An 18,798-nucleotide genomic window follows, 5' to 3' on the forward strand; every position below is an offset into this window, starting at 1 on the left:
ACCTAAACATGGCCTAGTTAAGGGTAGTTTTCTATTTATCCTCCATAATGAATTTGTTACCAGTTGTGCCAAAGTATCATTGTTGTATTTAATTAGCAATTTAGGATGTACATCTACTAACCTGCTCTTCTGCAGCTGCAAATCCTAAGGATAAGTGCTTGTAACTTATCTGGAATGGGGTTTTCAAAAGCATGTGTGGAAGTTAGGCATTCAGAGTTGGGTATCTAACTCCCTGAAGTCAATTTGACATTCCCAACTCTGCTTCCTAATGTGAGTGTGGCCTAGGGGGTGAATGCATGTATTCTGCACCTCACCTGCAGAGGAGAATCCTTTCCAACTGGCTTAACTAATTTCATCAGCCCTGATCTAAGCAGATGCAGGTTCCACTGAATTCCAAGACCATTTTCTCCATTTGTGATTAGGATTAGAGCTGAGTGTAAACTGGAATTTCTGTACCATGGGAGGTGCCATCATTTCAGCATTTGTTTTCTTCCCAAATTGGGACAAAAAGTTGGTATATCCTGTGTGTGTGTGTGTGTGTGTGTGTGTGTATGAAATATACTGAAAACATTCATTTGGAAATTGCAAAACCCTTTGTTTTGAAATAGTTCAGTATTAATGCATTTCTCTGTTGTGCCATATTGCCTCACGGGAGTAGTAGTTTGGGAGCCTAATGTTGTCATTCTCCCATGTGGCCAGGCTCCCTGGCTGGACTACATATCCCATGATGTACCCAAAGTAATGTGATGCCTATGATGCATCACACAGTTGATGAGATGGGAGTCTGTGTTACATCATAGATTCATAGATACTAAGGTCAGAAGGACCATTATGATCATCTAGTCTGACCTCCTGCGCAACGCAGGCCACAGAATCTCACCCACCCATTCCTGTGAAAAACCTCTCACCTATGTCTGAGCTATTGAAGTTCTCAAATCGTGGTTTAAAGACTTAAAGGAGCAGAGAATCCTTCAGCAAGTGACCCAGGCCCCATGCTACAGAGGAAGGCGAAAAACCTCCAGGGTCTCTTCCAATCTGCCCTGGAGGAAAATTCCTTCCCGACCCCAAATAAACCCTGAGCATATTGGCAAGTCTGTCAAGGGAGACCCTGGCCCATAAGGGAGAAAGGGGGCCCAAGCTACAGCTCCCATGAGGCAATGCAATTTAATAATAAACTGATGCAAAACAAAAACATTGAAAAATTTCAGCAAAATTGAAATTTTCCCACAGAAAACTTCAATGTTGTGGAAACTCCAATTTCTGTCAAAAAATCATTCTGATGGCTCTAGCCAGTTCTGACCCTATGTTTTAGTCACTGCTGAAAGAATTTCAGGGTTAATGAACATCAGCAATACCATATGGTTGGTAGAACCTGCCTCTGCTACTGTGAGAAAACTAAGACACTTATTTAATTTGCAAGTTATAACATCCTGTGACCTGGATTTTGTTTCTGCAAAACTGACTCAGGTAGTGGAGCATTGACACCTCAACTCAGGGGTTCAAGGAAAAATGCTGATCTGCATGTGGGATAGATCCATAAATCTTCCAAGAAATCACAGTCATTTCAATTAATTATTTGTTTTCTAACTGAAATCTGAATAACATCACCATATCATTGCATTAATTGATTGGATTAGGAAGAACTCAGAAGGAAAAGTCAACATATGTTATAAAACATCAAGTAGCTTTTTAAAGGCTCCATGCAAACTTTTTCCTTAGAAATAATCCAGCTGGAAAACAACTCATACCAACTCTTTCCAGCAATGCTTAAAACACTCAGGTGGCTCTATTCTTTCATAGCTATCATGGATATATTCATTACACATGTACTTCAGAAATAAGCTTCTACCTTTAAGGAGCCAGTGATAATTATTTTCTTCCTTTTTTGGTAGATAATGTTGCTTGTATATCGTAGCAGGTTTAACATTCATTTAAAAATTACAGAAAGAACGAGAGAACAGAGATCTTTCCTTGATGTTCAGGTTGAACATATTTTTGAAACATATTTAGAATTATTTCAGGTTGTCTTTTCATGCCATTTACAAGTAAAATGCATTCATTTTAATAAGGAATTATCATAGTTCAAACTGATTGTCTGATTTTTGAATATCCACCTGCCATATAGCAATGAAGGCAGATTGGCCCAGTGTATCCCATTCTACAGTCAGATGCCATAACAGAAGTTGATTTTCCCTGCAAAGGACTAAGCATCTCATGGGAGGTGCTGAAGTCCAAGGAAGTTACAGGCTCTCAGTATTTGTTAAAATATACCTGGGGCCCTGTGCTCCTGTGGGGAGAACCTCTTGGGGAGGAAGACCAAAAGGTTGGACCAGAAGTTATGGTCACTGGGTCACGTCACTGTGAAACTTAGGCTGATTTTTTAAAGTTCTGGAAAATCCCTCTGCGTGAAGCCCTAAGAATTTGAAAGAAGTAGGGAGTCTTAGCCATAGGATATTATTAGCTACAGGGCTGTTGGGTGACACAATAATTTGGGTCAGGAATGGACTGAGGGCAGGGTTAAGAGGAATCTGAAGGGGAAAGGAAATTGAGTAAGGAAACTAAGGGATCCATTCAGCTCATAGGTATACAGGCAGAAGCTCATTGCCACTCATTTTGTGAAATGATGTGCCGGTAGCACAGTGGTGCATAACTACAGGCAGATCTGAATTTGAAGAGCGATGTGGAAATTGTTTCTCCGTCCCGTATTTGTGTTTTTATGTAATGTTGCCAATTTTATTTCTCTCTCTTTTCCCACCAAAGGCCCTAAGAATCTGAAAGAAGTAGGGAGTCTTAGCCATAGGATATTATTAGCTACAGGGCTGTTGGGTGACTGAAGAATTTGGGTCAGGAATGGACTGAGGGCCATTTTGCAAAACTCTATTCCAGGAATCCCCTTCAGAAAAAGAGATTATTACAATATTTGGCTTCTTGCTTTTAGGAAATAAAAGAGAACACAGGGTAACTACAACTTATTTAGCATCATTTGTTAGTGAATGTGTAGGTTGTAATATGCAACAAATATTAAAAGACATTAGAAAAGATGGAGCCTATATATAAACAGTTGGATTCTACTTAAGACTTTACTGCACTTTTACTGTGTAATACAATAGTGGAAGTCATGAATTTGTGTATATTTGGTCAAATATTTGGTCATAAATTCCAACTTTAAACTGAGTGTAATATTCTAGAAATTCATGAATATTTAGTTGTCTCATTAGCCTAGGTTGCAAATAAGCTATGAATGAGCAAATTAGATGTTTGTTTATAATGCAAATAGGAGTCTGTCACATTTTGTTATAAGTTTCCTTGAAAAATACAGCAAGAAAAAGTCTTGTTAACACCTTTATTGATTGGTTTGGTGGTGTCCTGGCCCAAAGGAAGTTTTCTGTGCCAACTCAATTTGGTTTTGAAAAGAGGTTGTGTTCAACTGAGGAAAAAAGGAAAACCAGTTAACCCAGCTCTGTATTATTAATACACACTTCTTACATTTTATCAAATGAAATTTGGAGTTCAGCATGATTCAGGCAAGAAAGGTTACTTTAAAGAGTCTTTCCTAAGGCCTTCAGATTTAACTGGACTATAATCTATTACATATACAGCAGAGTTTATCCCACTTAATACTTGCCATAAAGTGACTTATTTTATAGCTTTCAAAATTTAAGGTTTCTAATCAAACCACAGATTTATGCAACCTGGAAGAAGCAATACATCTGGTAAATGCAGAGAATCTGCAGAGAGCTGTGAAGTCCCTGAACTCCGCTGCTGTGTGGGAAGGGGATAATTAATTTTATATGTATCAATATTGTAATTGATAGTGCCAGTTATGTTCAGTAGAAAGATGTTTTTGGTTAATGCACAGTCTTTTACGGCTCGTAATTATGCATTCATGTATAGTAAATCTATTCATGCAAATCATTATTTTGTGTCTATGCATTTTAGTAATTCAGATAATAGCAGGATTATATTTAGAAGTGAAAAGAATTCTCTCAGAGCACAGCAGGCTTCTACAGGGAAAGATGCCACCAGAAAAGTCACAACAGAAAGGGTTAGAGGATGAAAGACAGTAGAGGATTTTAATAACAACAAGTAAATGCTCAACTTTCACATACAAAGGAAGGGATGTTCCCTCACAGCCTCCAAATTCAATGAAGGGCATTATTATTATTTCCATTTTGTCTTTTTGTGCTTATGGAAAGGGAAAACATGGGCATAACCCAGAAACATTATATTTTGGTGGCAAAATTACTTTTTTTAACTCATAAAAATTACCTTCCATTCCATGGGAATTTGATGTGAACTTAAGCACATGGATAACTCTCCTTTACAAATAAAATACAGATCTTCCTGTAGCTAATTTAATGGGGGAACAAATTCTGGCCTGTCCAGGCAGGGGAATGCAGGCATGAGGAGAATTTGTCATCTCCCCCGGCAATCCCTATTAATGCCCTAGGCAGCCATTCCAGACCCCGGGTTCAGGAGTAACTGGGTATCATGCTCCCCACCTCTTGAGCAGTGGACAAAGAGAGACGTGGGAACTGGCAAAACTTTGGCTCCACCTCCCTCAGTGTGCTGGCCAGCATAATTCAGAAGGTGCGTGGGGAAAGGAATCTGCTACAGGATGGCCCTGCCCCTGTATGACATTAATACCCACTTTGGAGCTAGGCAGAAGCAGGGAAAGCAATAATGACTCAAAAAGGTGTAATTCCTTCCCCATGCTATTAGTGGAGCAGTGGACCTACGTTCCACCACTTAGATGGGGCTAGCTGCAAAGCATCAGTCTAGCCCATACTAATTAATCCCTAATCTAGAGGATTTGTCAATGTTCAGTTATGATAATGTTTTAACAGATGCTAGTTACGTTGACATGGGTCTTCTAAGTGAACTTTCATATGAGAGTAATCCAGGGATCGGCAATCTTTGGCATGTGGCCCGCCAGGGTAAGCCCCCTGGCAGGCCGGGGCGCTTTGTTTATCTGCTGCGTCCACAGGTTCAGCCAATTGCAGCTCCCACTGGCTGCGGTTCGCCGCTCCAGGCCAATGGGGGCTGCGGGAAGCGGCACAGGCCAAGGGATGTTCTGGCTGCTGCTTCCCGCAGCCCCCATTGGCCTGGAGTGGTGAACCACAGCCAGTGGGAACTGCAATTGGCCAAACTCGCAGATGTGGCAGGTAAATAAACCAGCCCAACCCGCCAGGGGGCTTACCCTGGAGGGCCGCATGCCAACAGGTGCCAATCCTTGGAGTAATCTATAACATATCGGCTTGGAAGGATTCAATTTTTATCTGTAAATGTCAGTAAATGTTGACTTCACCATACACACACAAACCAACTAAACAATATTTCCATCGAAAAATTACAGATGGGCGAAGTAAGAAAAATGCTGCTTGAGAACTTAGTAGAGTTTGATTTAAGGATATTTACTTCATATTTTTTGACATGTGATCTTGACAATTTGTGATTTAACAGTTAAAAAGCTTTATCTACCATCACTGAATAATTATTGTCTGACTTCTTCCCGCTGTCCAGCCTCTATAATTTTGTGCAACTGAATAAATTCAAATGGCTAAAAAAAATTTTAAAGCCTTAAAATCCATAATTTTGTTCAAATTTAAATGCCTTGGTTTCCGCTTCACTCAGAATGAAATGTCTTATAATGTTCACACACTCCAGATATTCAAAACACCCCACTTCTGGGGTCCAATTTATTAAATCCTGCAAAGTCTTTCAAAATGGAACACAAACCTACAAAGTCAAAGCTCTGCCCCTTCTTCGTAAGGGTCTGTCTTCCCTTCAGAGTTCAAACTCTCTTCCACTCCAGTTCCAAGATGGGTACAGGCCTTCCTCCCTGAGGGTCTATCTTTCTGCTCGCACAGCACTTCTTGCCTGGAGTTTGGCCTTCTCTGCCTTCTGCACAGGTCTCTCACACTGATGTTTTCCCTCCTGTTGAGTCAGGGCCCTGCAGGAGCTTTCTTACTCCCTGCAGTGTTTGCAGGCATCTGCCAACAGCCACCTGCAGCCCTTTGTGCCTCAAGGCCTCTTCCTCATATACCACATGCCTGAATTAAGCTTGTCACATGTGGACTGAGGCCCATCTCTTCAAAAGGACCAACTACTCTGTGACATTCATATACTCAGGGTCAAGCTTATTTACAGATTTGGGGTTAGGAAGACATTTTCCCCCAGGTCAGATTGGCAGGAACCTGGGGTTCTGCCACTTCATGGATCTTGGGCATTGGTGGCAGGGAATTGATTGCATTGCTGACGTTGGGCTTTCCTATGCTCTGCCTGTGGTGCACAACAGTTTAGTCTCCTGAGAATTGAAATGATTTAGTCTAATTACAGTCTTTGGGCTCCATATAGGGGTATCAAGGTGAAATGTAATGCCAGGAGATCAGATTAGATGATTTAATAGTCCCTTCTGGCCTTAAACTTTATGAAACTATGAAAATCATCCTCTTTATTTGAACAAGTCCTTTGATTGCCTCAGGTTTTGCTCTAAAGCTCCAATCTTATGTAAAAGTAAAGATCCTGATCGTCAAAGCACCTGCTACTCCCATGGATTTCAAACAGAATTGTGGGTACCCAACATTCCTAAAAGTCAGGACCAAATTATATCCCTGCATTGCTGTGGGAGAGCTTGGATGTCAGGCTTCAGCAAATATTTTTATACCACTTTGAAAAGCAAAAGTCAAGGAATCATGTCTTCCCTCTACTCAGACATATAAGGTAGCCCTGCACTATTGATGTTACACAGATTCAAGTGAGTATACCTAGAAACCCGAGTCAGCAAATTATCCTATTCAGCAAAGCACTCAAGCATGCATGCTTTGCTAAATAGGGATGGATTTACCTACATGGAAGGTGCTTCAGAGACAGCATGGAAGCATCTTTATAAAGAAATGGACATCTTTTTTCTACTATATTGCTACTCAGACATCAGCCCCTGTAAGTCCCAAGAAACTGTGCTCACACTTTTTAGCTACATGGAGGTAACAAAAGTTGACATTTAGTGGTCACCATGAACAAGTCAACATTTACCAGCTGTTATCACACAGTGTGTCCTTTCTAGTGAGGTATTGAGCAACTCTTGGCAGAGGCTATATGTTCCCCAATTCTCAACGGGTGCTGAGGGCACACAACACTTTGCAGGATTGGATCTAGACATATCAGAGATGCAGAAGGGAATTCCTGCAATAAGAATGGGAAAATATTGTGGTATCATAGATATCACTGTGGCGACAGGTTTACTTCTGATAGTGACCATTGTGTTTGTGTTCCTCTCTTCAGCTGTGCCATACACAATCAAGTGTGCACGTCTACTTCACAGCAAATATATATAACATTTTTTAACATGCTGTGATTTGGCCTGTCTGTTGCCCCTATAACGGGCTGCCTATTCAGAGTCAGAACAGTCCATGTATATTGGGCACTACAAATTTGTTTATTTTTTGGCTCAAATTGTCTCCTTCATACCACAATGACATTTTCTGCTATAGGCCTTTATGCTGCATTCCTCACTGACATTGGTCTTCACACAACCAAATCATTTGACCTTCATGGGTTCTTTAGTCATCTGATGCAATGCAAGCTGTCTTGTTGGCAGCTAGCAGTGCTTGTGAACTCTGTACCTTCCTTTCTTCTGCTGGGTTTTGGTTCTTCTTGAATCAGATAAAAGAAGTTAAAGAGGCATGTGGTCCCAAAACTTTATTTCTGGCACAGAAGAGAAATAGAAATGACATATTCAGTGTGGTGTAGGATGCCTGCTAAAAACCATCAGTAGCCCTGCACCTGTGCCTGTAGTAAGAATCTGACAAAATTATTAATGGGGACACAATGCCAACCAAGCAGATGGGCATGCCAAAGCACTCTTCATATGCATTAAGTGTGTTTCTTAAGGGCAGGGTTCCCAATTCAGACAGCTATCCATGCTGTGTTTACACATCTATAGTGAAGGGGACATGATAGAACTAATTCAGATCAAATTTCAAACAAGACAAACAGGTTCTGTGTTTGGAAAAGGAAAGATTGGGATTTTGCCTGAGGCCAAAAAACTTTTGATTATAGGGAGAAATCCATTAGAAAGAAGCCTCTGATCGCCTTCGCCTTGTTTTACAGTGGAAAGAAGACCTGTAAAAATGGCATAGTGTTGTATGAACTTGTTCTGTCTGCTGTCAGATTTCACAAATTCACCAGCGCTAGCATACCGAGTGATTGGATGGGAGGCTACCAAGGAATGCTTGGTGCTGCAGAGTTTGGTCATTTAACTTGGTAGCACTTTACCCTTTGAGTCAATCCCAAGATAACATTCCAGCATTATGGAGGGGGCATTGCAGGTATCAACTGGTGAAATACCTGATCATTCAGATTCATTAAAGATTAGACCGAACTTTGAAAAAAGGTAGAGGTGTTTTGGGATCCTGGACAAATTCCAAAAAGGAAGTTTTGTCAGTTGGATAAAGTATTCTTCACTTCCTGTCCCAAACTGCTGCACACTGTTAAACACATACCATGTTTCACTCTGGAGATGGCTGCATCTTACTGATGGGTAAAGTGATTTCTGGGCATGGCTTGTAAATCATTTAAGTTAAGTGTGGGATTATGAGGCAGGAGTTCAAGGTTCTCTATGTGGGTCCTCCCACAGCCTTGCCATGTGGTCTTGGGCACATCACTTAATCCTCATTTTCCCCACCTTTTGAAAGGGGGTGATAGTATTTTAACTTACAGCAGTGTTTGTTTTGGGCCCTGAAATGAAACGTTCTGCAGAAATGCATGGTCTGTCTTTGCTAATGAATGTAAAATAATTTAACTGTGCTGGTGGAAACCTTTGGATCATTAAGTCATTGTCATAGGCTGGCTGGCCCTTTAAGGCTCAGTCATGCCTGTGTCCCAGCAGCTAGCCCGCAGCTGATATAGGGCCACTTAGTGATAATTAGTGACCCCAGCTGTGAAATGGTTTGGAAAAGACTATATAGAATGGAGAACCGAGTTAGGTTCCAGTGAGGGGAGAGATTGCAAAGAAGGTAGGACTTTTCCATAGGCAGGAGAACTCACAGGAATCAGGGTCAGGATCCTGTACTGGGGAGCCCTGAGCTAGGGCGCCACAGGGAATGTTGGGGGATGCTGCCAGAGTCCCTGGGAGAGAGTAGTGGGGGAAAACCGGTTAAGACAGGAACTCTGCAGAAGCAGTTTAAGCTTTTGTGAGGAAGGCCCTGAGGTAGGGTCAGTGAAAGACCTTCAATGGAACCTGAGAGGGGTGGAAGACTTATTTATTCAGCACCAAAGGGAGAACCCAGAGTCTGAGAACCAAAGGGAGGCTGTGTTAAGCATAGGCTGTGGGGGAGCAGCATGACAGGACTTGGAGCTAGCAAGCGGCCAAGCAAAGAGCAGCATGTCTGAAGAAGCAGGTCTAGGTGCTTAATACAGGGCCAGAACCCAGAGCAGACTCTGGGCCCAGGGCCTCTATCAGCTCCTGAGGAAGGGACATGCAAGCCCACCAGCAGGAGCAGGTTAGGCTCCTGGGAGGAAGGCTTTGATGTGGCAGCAGTGAGAGCACTTCAGTGGAGCCTGAGAGGGCTGAAAGAAATATTAGTTAGCTGTTTAGCTTAGACGTTCAGTTGGACCTTTTGGTATCCCAGAAGGAGATTGAACTTTGTGACTTTGCCAGAGGGCCAAGCCCCAGAAGACCCAGTGAGAGGCAGATGGCCAGCAGGAGGCACTGGAGGTGAGGGCCCCTTTGCAGCATCATGTCCTGACACAAGGAGGTGCTCCAGGTGGTGAGTACACTATCTTACAGTCCTTGAAGTGTGGGAATCTGCTCTGTGGGCTTCCGCTCCTATAATGATCAGTACCATGACTTCCCTTAACTATCATTACTATATGACTTATCTTTACTTGCTTATTTACTTGCATCACAGGTGGCTATTTGGAGACCCAGGTGACTCTGAACAGAAGAGCACTTGCTGCTCTACAGGTTAGGGTGGATGTTCTGACACCTGCCCCTTTCCCTGCCTGCTGGGAATGGTGGTTGCCATCTGTTCCTTTCTGTCACTGAAAAGACTCACTACTTCCAGGGATTACATTATGAGTAACAGAAACACTGACTCCCTGGCACCATCGTTTCTACAATGTCTGCTTTGTGAAGGCATTGAACTGATCCCAGGGGGGAAGCGAAAGAGAGGGTCAGAACATGTATGAGATCACTGGGGTCTCAGTGGGTGGGCACTGGGAAATAAAATATACCAGCATGTCCCTACTGCTTAGTATCAGCTAGCTAGCAGATGTATCATGCCTGTGTCTGACTGTAATGGGATTCATTTGACTTCAGGTACAATCTAGTGATTTGTGTCTATAGTCACAAAAAGTAATGTTATACAGTATTTTTACATAGTTTGCCACTATTGCAATTCTTACCTCAAATGCTGAAAGAAACACAATGTCTTTAGAAAAACAAAATTCACATGTTCCTCCAGTACCTCTACTGTACCTGTTCTGATAATGACATTGGATTCCTCATCTGGCCCAGGCACATGCTAAAAGAAATGAACAGGAAGGTTCCCTTGGTAAAGCTGGTGTTCATGCAATTTTAATAAACTGAAAGTGTAATCTCAGTATTTCCCAAATGTCCATGTAACCTCAATGTCTTTAATCACATGTTCCGTTTACTGACAGCTCACTTATCTGGTATAATGAGTCAGCCTAATGCTTTTAATGGTTGATACTGGCCTACTTTGAACATCGTTCAGATGAAAGTTGTGTATTATTTAAATTGGAAAATGCTGCATATGGTCACTTAATGACATCTATAACAGGAAAGTTATCTCCCGTTATTTAACCTTAATAAACTTTATTTCTACTCCCCTTCCCCCTCTAAGTTACAACCAATAGGCTTCCAGTTTGTAAACATCACTTATCCTGCTGCTTGCTAGCCTTGCAGGAAAGTCAGATTGCTATGCTCTGAGCTCATGCTCAAAAAAATGTTACCTCCAGCATCAACGTTGTTCTGGGTGAACCTCAGAATAGTGTAGTAGCTTTGCATGTTTTGGAGAAGAACAATAACATTCTGATGTTTCATTGGCTTCAGAGGGCTTTGGAGGGCCCTAAATCTGGTATAGCTCTGGTCTTGCAGTGATATAACTGAGATAAGAACTGGCTGTTTGAATGTGAAAAGTGGGGCTGGAAATACTGCAGGATATTATTTGGGAATCTGGCTCTTCCCTTATCCTGATCTGTCTTTTACAGCATTTCCCAAAATGCGGGGCATGAAGGCATAGCTGGGGTGAGATGTATACATTAAAAAAGGCCTGCCGTGCCACAAAGAATTGTGGAGGGAAGATGTGACTGATTTTATGGTCATGACAGGGTGGAACAGTTCAGCCTTGGAAAGTCTGGGGAATGCTGCTATTGTATGGCACCCATCACTGTCATAGCTAAATGCCTCAGCTGGAACTAGGAAAGGTAAAATATAAAAAATGCTCTGTTCCTGTCCACTGTTTGTGACTGTTTATTTTCTGGGCTTGATCCTGCATTTTGACATGTGGGAACCACGTCGTTTGGAGTATCAGATTTTACAAGGCTCCCCATTGGTGCTTGTGTATCTGACCTTACTGTTACTGCCAAGTCTAATTCCTTATACAATATGCAAACTCATTAAGAGGAGAGATGTTTTTATAGCCCAGTTCAGCAAGTTGATATAGCACATTGCTGAAGACAAGGTAATGGTGGTAAGTGAACCCTTCTCTTGAATTGTTATATAAATATCAATTTTTGGTATCAGGGCTTCTGTTGAGGAAAGGAGAAAGGGGATCCAGTCAAAGAGAGCTGCTGAGAACACGGGCAGCTACAGCCCATTTGTATAAAATTTGCATCTAGTCTTAGTATAAAGCTTGGAAGCAGGTCTCTGTCATGATTGGCTCTGTTAACTCAGCCTCCTATGTACAAATAAATGATTTTCTTGAGCAGGTTACAAGGATGTCTCTTGACAAGATCTGTGTGTTGCTGCTTATTTTGACAGAACATTCAGACTGGTAGCATTTTCTCTGGCTTTTATTGTAACTGTTGCTTCTAGATTTCCTACTGTCGCCCAAAATTCTAGTTTAGTTTTTTTTACTAGCACAGTCGTCTCTCTAGACATGCAGATCGATCTCTTCCTCATTTTTCCTCTGTCAGAGCTCCTGGAAACACTTTTTGGGAAGTGCTGAGCACAGAATTTTGTTGTTTCTGGTATGAAGTCAGCACTTGGATGTTTGTAGCTTACTGACATGTTGATGAATATCCATTTGTAAAACTTCTCAGTACCGTTTTGAAGAATGTATAATTTAGCAGGAAGGAGCTGTGGAAGCTGTTGAATCACCATGCAGAGCTGAATAAAAAGGGCTGAATCCTTTACTGTGTTCATGTTTGTCCATTATTTCCTGATGTCTTACTGGCATCACTTCGCTGCATTTATGAATCCGTCGTACTAAGAGGTTTGAGGGTTTTTTAGACTTGATGCATTTTCTTTGGCTAAAACCTGAAGCCTCTTCTCAGTTCTGGACTCCAGTGGGAGTTGTGCAGAACAGAGAGGCAAATCCAACCCCTTCCTCCATAGCAGTGATGCACCCGAACTGGTGTTGATACCACTGTGTGACAGGAGAGGCAGTGTCAGGAGAGCCCACGCAGGAGGTGTGTGTACCCACTGCGTGGTGAGTGCCACTCCAGAGAAGGACCTATTTGTCCTTCCCTGTGGAGTGGGGCTTTTGGATAAAGCACAGACTGAAGCATAAATCCACTGGGCATTGACCTCTCTAGGGATGCAGGAGCAACAAGGGTTGCTACAGCTTCAGGGCTGCAGGAATGGTCATACAGTTATCTGAGGGTATAGGCAGGATTGCCTGTCATTTGTCTATTCTCCATTTTCCGTTGCTCCTCCCCAAGAACAGGATACCTTTGTTGGCAGCTAGGGCGACTGGATATTTGTTCTCTGCTCTTTTTACTCTCCCAAGTTGCCTTATCTCTTATTACCTTTCTTACTCTCAACCTGCAATGTTTGTGACAACTCCTGCTTTTGTACTGATTTGACTGGCTTTGGTCATTGCCTTCAGCTGCAGTCTGGGTGCCTGCTTCACCTGCTGCAGACTGGAAACCAGCCTGCAATTTAGAAAAAATGTGTAGGCTCCTCCCTTGGCTTTTGTTCAGCAAATGGAATGCTGTTCACCCATTCTCCACACAGAGCTTTCAGGAAAGAGAACTGTAAAGCCTTAGAATCACACACAATAGTTCTTCTCTTCAGCCACTCGTCACTGGATGTCTGGACTCTGTCAGAGCTTCTGAAATCTGGTTGGAATCATTGCCTGAGGCACCTCGATAGTAGTGATGGACGCATTAAAAATGCCTGGATGGAAACTCTGTGACGTGCCATGAAGCTGAATGGAGCCCAGCTACTTGACTCTGTTTGCACATATCCTCATTTTTCCCTGACCATTATCATTAAAACTACAGTGAGATTCATCCCCTACACCTACATATTTAATTCCCAGGAGGGGCAAAAGAAATCTCCTGTATAAACTTTTCAGAGAAGTACACAACCCCTAAAGAAAGTGGATGCCCTTTTTATTTTAACCTGAATCAGTCTCTTATCTTCTTTTTTCCCTATTTAAAAAGATAGAGAAGGAATTTCAGACCATTAAGCTCTGTGGGCCAGATCCTACTCTGATTTACACACCGTGTGCAATCCCCTTGAGATTGATGGGGGTTGCATGGCAGAATCCAGCTAGAATTTTTCCCTTTATTATTACATTTATTCCTTTCCTGTCTCCCTCTTTTTGCTGGCATTTGAGAGATGCACCATATAGCGAACCTGGCTGCTGTAGCATCCCACTCTAAGAAGCTGCTATTTAAAGCACAAATCACAAGTAATCTAATAACTTGGCATTCTTATAAGAAGTGCACAACAGCAGCTTAGACCATCACTCCTGATTACAAATATATCACAAAATTCTGCTGAACAGCATGACCTTCTGGCAATAAGACAAGTTCTGTTCTTAACCACTCCTCTTAGTTTGGCAAGGCTCCTTGGTGCTAAGCACCAGCTAAGGGAAATGGCTAATTTAATTAAACCTCCAACTGTTTGGATTTTAGGAGGATCATTTTTCATAAGGATTTCAAGAATATAGTAATACCGGCAGCTCTCCAATTCCGTCCATAAATGATCAACAATCATTCAATAGTTTTGCCTTTTAGGGGGCATTTCCTTAGCTCAAGGAAATAGACAATGTCTTTGCAGTGTAACATTAACTGTACTTAGCCTACAGTAATGACAAGTGAGGCCTCTCTGGGCATGTCTTCACTGCCCAGTTAATCTGGGCTTTTACACAGGTTTTAACCCCAGCACAGCCCTTCCATTCACATTCAGACACGCTGACCTGGAGGTGGAGATGCTTTAAGCCCTGGTTATTGTATTCATCTGGGGTGTATAAATTAAAACCTGAGCCCTGCTTCAACTTAGGACCTGCCCACTTTGCAGTGAGGTTGCGGGTGAAATCACTCAAGCTGACAGCTCCTCCAATACCCTTCTCACAATTCCCCTTGAAGGGCAGACAAATTCTCCTGGAATTTACAAAACTAATGTGGGTTAGACTTTGCCATGGGGTTGTTCACATCCAGATGAGGCTAACCTGAGTGCTCAGCACCTAGGTCTAACTGTGTAGTGAAGACATAACCCCCAGTGGTTCATGATACTGTTGGTAAATCACAGATTAAACTCTCCTGAATAGGCAAGTTCAAAATACCTGATTCATTGAACTTCAACCTTTCTCCATTCCAGTCAATTCTATCCTTGAACAAGTTCCTCTCCAGAAGTCCTGAGTGTCTGTCTCACACCTGCAACAGAGTGCCCCAATTCCTGTTAGAAACAAATGCAGTTAGAAGTACTCTTTAATCACTCACTAGGCAGTACCTAATAGTGCTGCTCTGCTGGCTGCTCCTATCAATCCAAGAATCCAGTGCTACCAATCCTTCCCATTGTGTTTCCAGGTGAAGATTCCCAGTCAAGGGGGAGAAGGTTGGTGGGAACTTATCCCCACTCATTTGAAAAAAACATTTCCCCACTTCTCCCAGTAGGACCCTTCCTCAAGGTTCTGAGAGTTTTCTCTCCTTCATCCTAAGTCTGCGGCACTTGATGCGGCTGAGCCAATGCAATACTGCTTTGGCCAGGCATTTTAATGCAACTTCTTTGCCTGACATTTGCGGCTGCCAGTTATTTCAGACTGGCAGTAATAAAATATCCGTCATACAGCGGTGATATCCAGCCATTTCATTTATGATGTCCACATGAGAATAGTGAATGTTCCTACTAGGTTAGTGGCTCGTGTGATGATGAATGAAAGATGGGAGTCCACATACACTGGGATTTTTCCATATTATTGCCCTCTGGGCCATGACACAACCAACGCAGCCCCCAAGCTGCCTTAAAAGCAGTCAGCAGGATGCAATAAAGAAGTCTGTGGAGTCCTGTTGCACCAGGGAAGTGCAGTAGGCACCCATGTTGCATTCTGAAGATGAGCATGGGATATAAGGATGGTTGGTGGTAGGGGGAAGGAATGGGATTTCCTTCCTACCACTCATGAAGAAGGCTGTAGATTGGATAGGGGTAGCAGGCCTAAATGCCTACCAGAGCTGCAGAGCATGGCTCAAGGGAAGCAGAGTCAGGGGGGTTGTATGAAGAGCAGGGTGGGGAGGGGGCGTGTCTCAAGATGTGAAGTGAAGGAGCCTGAGGTATTTAAATAACATGGACAATCCTTAATAAATATCCAGACTTTTGGGTGCTTAGTCAAAATGCACTGACTTTCAGAAGCTTTTCAAGTTGAACCCTCACTACTGAGTTGCCAGTTGAAGAAAGAGGAAGCTACCGTCACCCAAGGAGAAAAACACTGTAAATTAATATCGAGCCTTGACTTTAAACTGTCCTCAGACAACAGACAGAGCAATATCACAGTGAAAAATCACAGTAAGGAGCTGCTGTGCTTATCTGAGAGTAAACAGGTTTAAGGCTCTGCAGAGATAAAGGAGTCCAAAACCACAAAGGGCTTAGGGCACCCTGATGTCAATTCCTTACAGTTCCTCAGAATGACTGGTTGCAGAAAGAATCCTCAGCCTTCTCAAAGCACTCCAGGACGACAGACTCTTTTTACAGCTGCAGAAGGAAAAAAAAATTGTTCCTGGCAGCTGATAACTAACATTTAATCCAGGATCTAACAGCAAGAGGACAGTGCTAGATACGATAGCCCCACTGTGATGACAATGGCTTGTCTGTGTCCTTTTAGAAAGGTGGTATCTTCATGAAACAAGCCTGCAGACATACTGAAGAGGGAATAAACTAACCAAAACCTAAGGCAGAGATGCTAGACGCTGCCATTATGTACTTTGGTCTCTATTGCTGATTGAGTTTGAGAACTGGTCAGAGAAAAGATATTAATTGAAAATTGAGGATCCCAAGAAAGTTTCTTTAATTTGTTCAGCTGCATTGTTGCTCCATTCTGTCTCATGGTAACAAGAGAGAAGAAAGAAAATAGTTTGGCTTAAAATTCTAAGGGCAGCCTGGAGACAATTTACCTGCCAAATCCATGTTCCTTGGAAGGAGGTGTAGCGGGTTGGTCACCCACTCCTGCCCTGAAGGGCTTGAAGTCAGTTCTGGGGGAGGGCTGAGGCTGCGAGAGGGCTGCTGCTAGGGAAAGCAGCAAGCCTCGGCTGATTGCGGAAACAGCCACAGATGCGGTCATGCCCCAATCAGGGCCCAGCTGGCCTTTATAAGAGGGCAGTGGGCCAGGAGGACACACTCTCTCTAGATGTTGAGAGGGAGGGGCCTGACTGCTGGGAGCTGAGCAGGGTACCTAAAGTGGAGCAGTGCTGGGGAAAGGCCAGAGGACCTGGGGAGCTCCAGCCTGAGAAAACCCCAGGCTGCAGGCCTTGATGAAGGCCTAGGAAAAGGGTACTGGGGTTGCAGAGGGAAGCCCAAGGGTAGGCAGAAGCAGCAGGTCCAGATCCTCCTTGCTGATGATGAGTGGTAATTATACTGTAGTCCGCCCCAGGAAGCGGGGGTTAAATGGTGACTGGCAGTAGCCAAAGACTGAGGTGAGGTGGGGATAAAGGGTGGGGGTTCCCGGGGGTGGGGGGACCAGATCTTGGGGGGTACTGCCAGGGGGCAGCACTCCGGTGTGGAAGGGGCACCGGGGTCCAGGAGGGACTCGGGGCCCAGCAGCAAGTGGGACACTGGCCTGAAGAGGCCGCTCCGGAGGCTGGAAATGCTAATTCCCTGGACAACCAGCAGGAGGCGCTGCAGGGGTGAGTCCCATCCCGCAACAGGATGCATCAGACTTCTCTTTGGTTCCAACTATTTCAAGGTGGAAAGAGACAAAAGCATATGAAAGAAATTATCACAGAATAATGGAAAGGCTGATAGTACAATTGATGTCAGGAAAGACAGAAGATAAAGGGAGAGAGATCTCTGGACGTTTTATTTTGAAGCTTATTTTCATTTTCATTTTCTCTGCAGATCGTTATGGCAGGCAAGACAGCTGTGTTGAGTGCATGAATTTAATTAAAAATGAAGAAACTAACTCCTTCTGTATGACCTATGAGAACTAAGGTAAACTGTTTTCAAACTTGAGTGCCAACAGTTAGGCAGTCTAGGGTGAAGTTCTAACCCCTCTGAAGTCAATGTCAAAACTCCCATTGACTCAAATAGGGCCAGTTTTTCACCCCTAAATCCACACTGAAGCACCTAAATGAGTGACCAGATCTGCAGTGGGCATACATAAATCTAATTCCATTGCAGTTAATGCAGGACATGTCCCTGAATGTTTACCCAGAGTCTAGCACTGTGACTACAGGCAGTGTAAAATAGAATTTCACTGCCAATATAAATCACTCGAGGGCTGGGCTGATTAAACTGTTTTTTATCCTTCCAGGAGAACATTAAAAATTTCTCTTGTCACCAGCTCTCGTGTTTCTTTTTTCCCCATGGTTGAGTCATGCAACATAATAAATCTATTTAATTGGTAATTGCTATGTGATTTGACAGCTGCACATCTTTTTCTAGTCACCTGCAGAGCAGACACACATTTTTAAAAGATGGCCGAACGCTCTGGGGTGAACACCATGGTCAACAGCTTTGCTCCTGCCCAGTGGGGCTTAGTACAGTAAGGGTAACGCAGGGTTGTGCAGGAGACAGAGTTTTTTCTGAAGCTGATCCAACACTGAAATGAACTCCCCCAGGAACTAAGGACCACCACAAACCTCACAACCTTCTGTTCCAAGTGCAATGTGCATTTTGTTAACATTCCCTTCTCTAATGTAAACAGTGCATGGGGTGTGTGTGTGTGTGAGAGAGAGCAAACGTCACAGTTAGGGTATGTCTACGTTACGAAATTAGGTCGAATTTATAGAGGTTGGTTTTGTAGAAAGCATTTTTATACAGTCGATTGTGTGTGTCCCCACATAAATGCTCTAAGTGCATGTCGTCAGTGGATTGTGTCCACAGTACCAAGGCAACCGTCGACTTCCGGAGCGTTGCGCTATGAGTAGCTATCCCACAGTTCCTGCAGTCTCTGCCACCCATTTGAATTCTGGGTAGAAATCCCAGTGCCTGATGGGGCTAAAACATTATTGCGGGTGGTTCTGGGTACATATCATCAGGCCAGCCTTCCCTCCCTCCTTCCGTGAAAGCAAGGGCAGACAATCGTTTTGCACCTTTTTTCTTGAGTTACCTGTGCAGATGCCATACCACGGCAAGCGTGGAGTCCGCTCAGCTCACTGTCACCGTATGTC

The 18,798-nt window shown here is 43.2% G+C and overlaps 1 long non-coding RNA gene across 2 annotated transcripts; it reads right to left on the minus strand.

The window, feature by feature from the left end:
- Positions 1-3,342: 3,342 nt before the first annotated feature.
- Positions 3,343-16,722, minus strand: LOC122461969. 2 transcript variants are annotated; one of them, XR_006284278.1, is made up of 4 exons: positions 16,585-16,722; positions 14,763-14,853; positions 10,481-10,526; positions 7,626-7,707 (listed from the first exon to the last, which is right to left on the minus strand). It is a non-coding gene; the product is annotated as an uncharacterized LOC122461969 (long non-coding RNA). The 2 variants fall into 2 exon arrangements; XR_006284279.1 differs by lacking the exons at positions 7,626-7,707; positions 10,481-10,526 and adding an exon at positions 3,343-3,427.
- Between the last annotated feature and the right edge of the window lie 2,076 nt (positions 16,723-18,798).

The sequence above is a fragment of the Chelonia mydas genome, chromosome 10, assembly GCF_015237465.2.
Source record: "Chelonia mydas isolate rCheMyd1 chromosome 10, rCheMyd1.pri.v2, whole genome shotgun sequence".
In the NCBI taxonomy this organism is placed as follows: Eukaryota; Metazoa; Chordata; order Testudines; family Cheloniidae; genus Chelonia; species Chelonia mydas.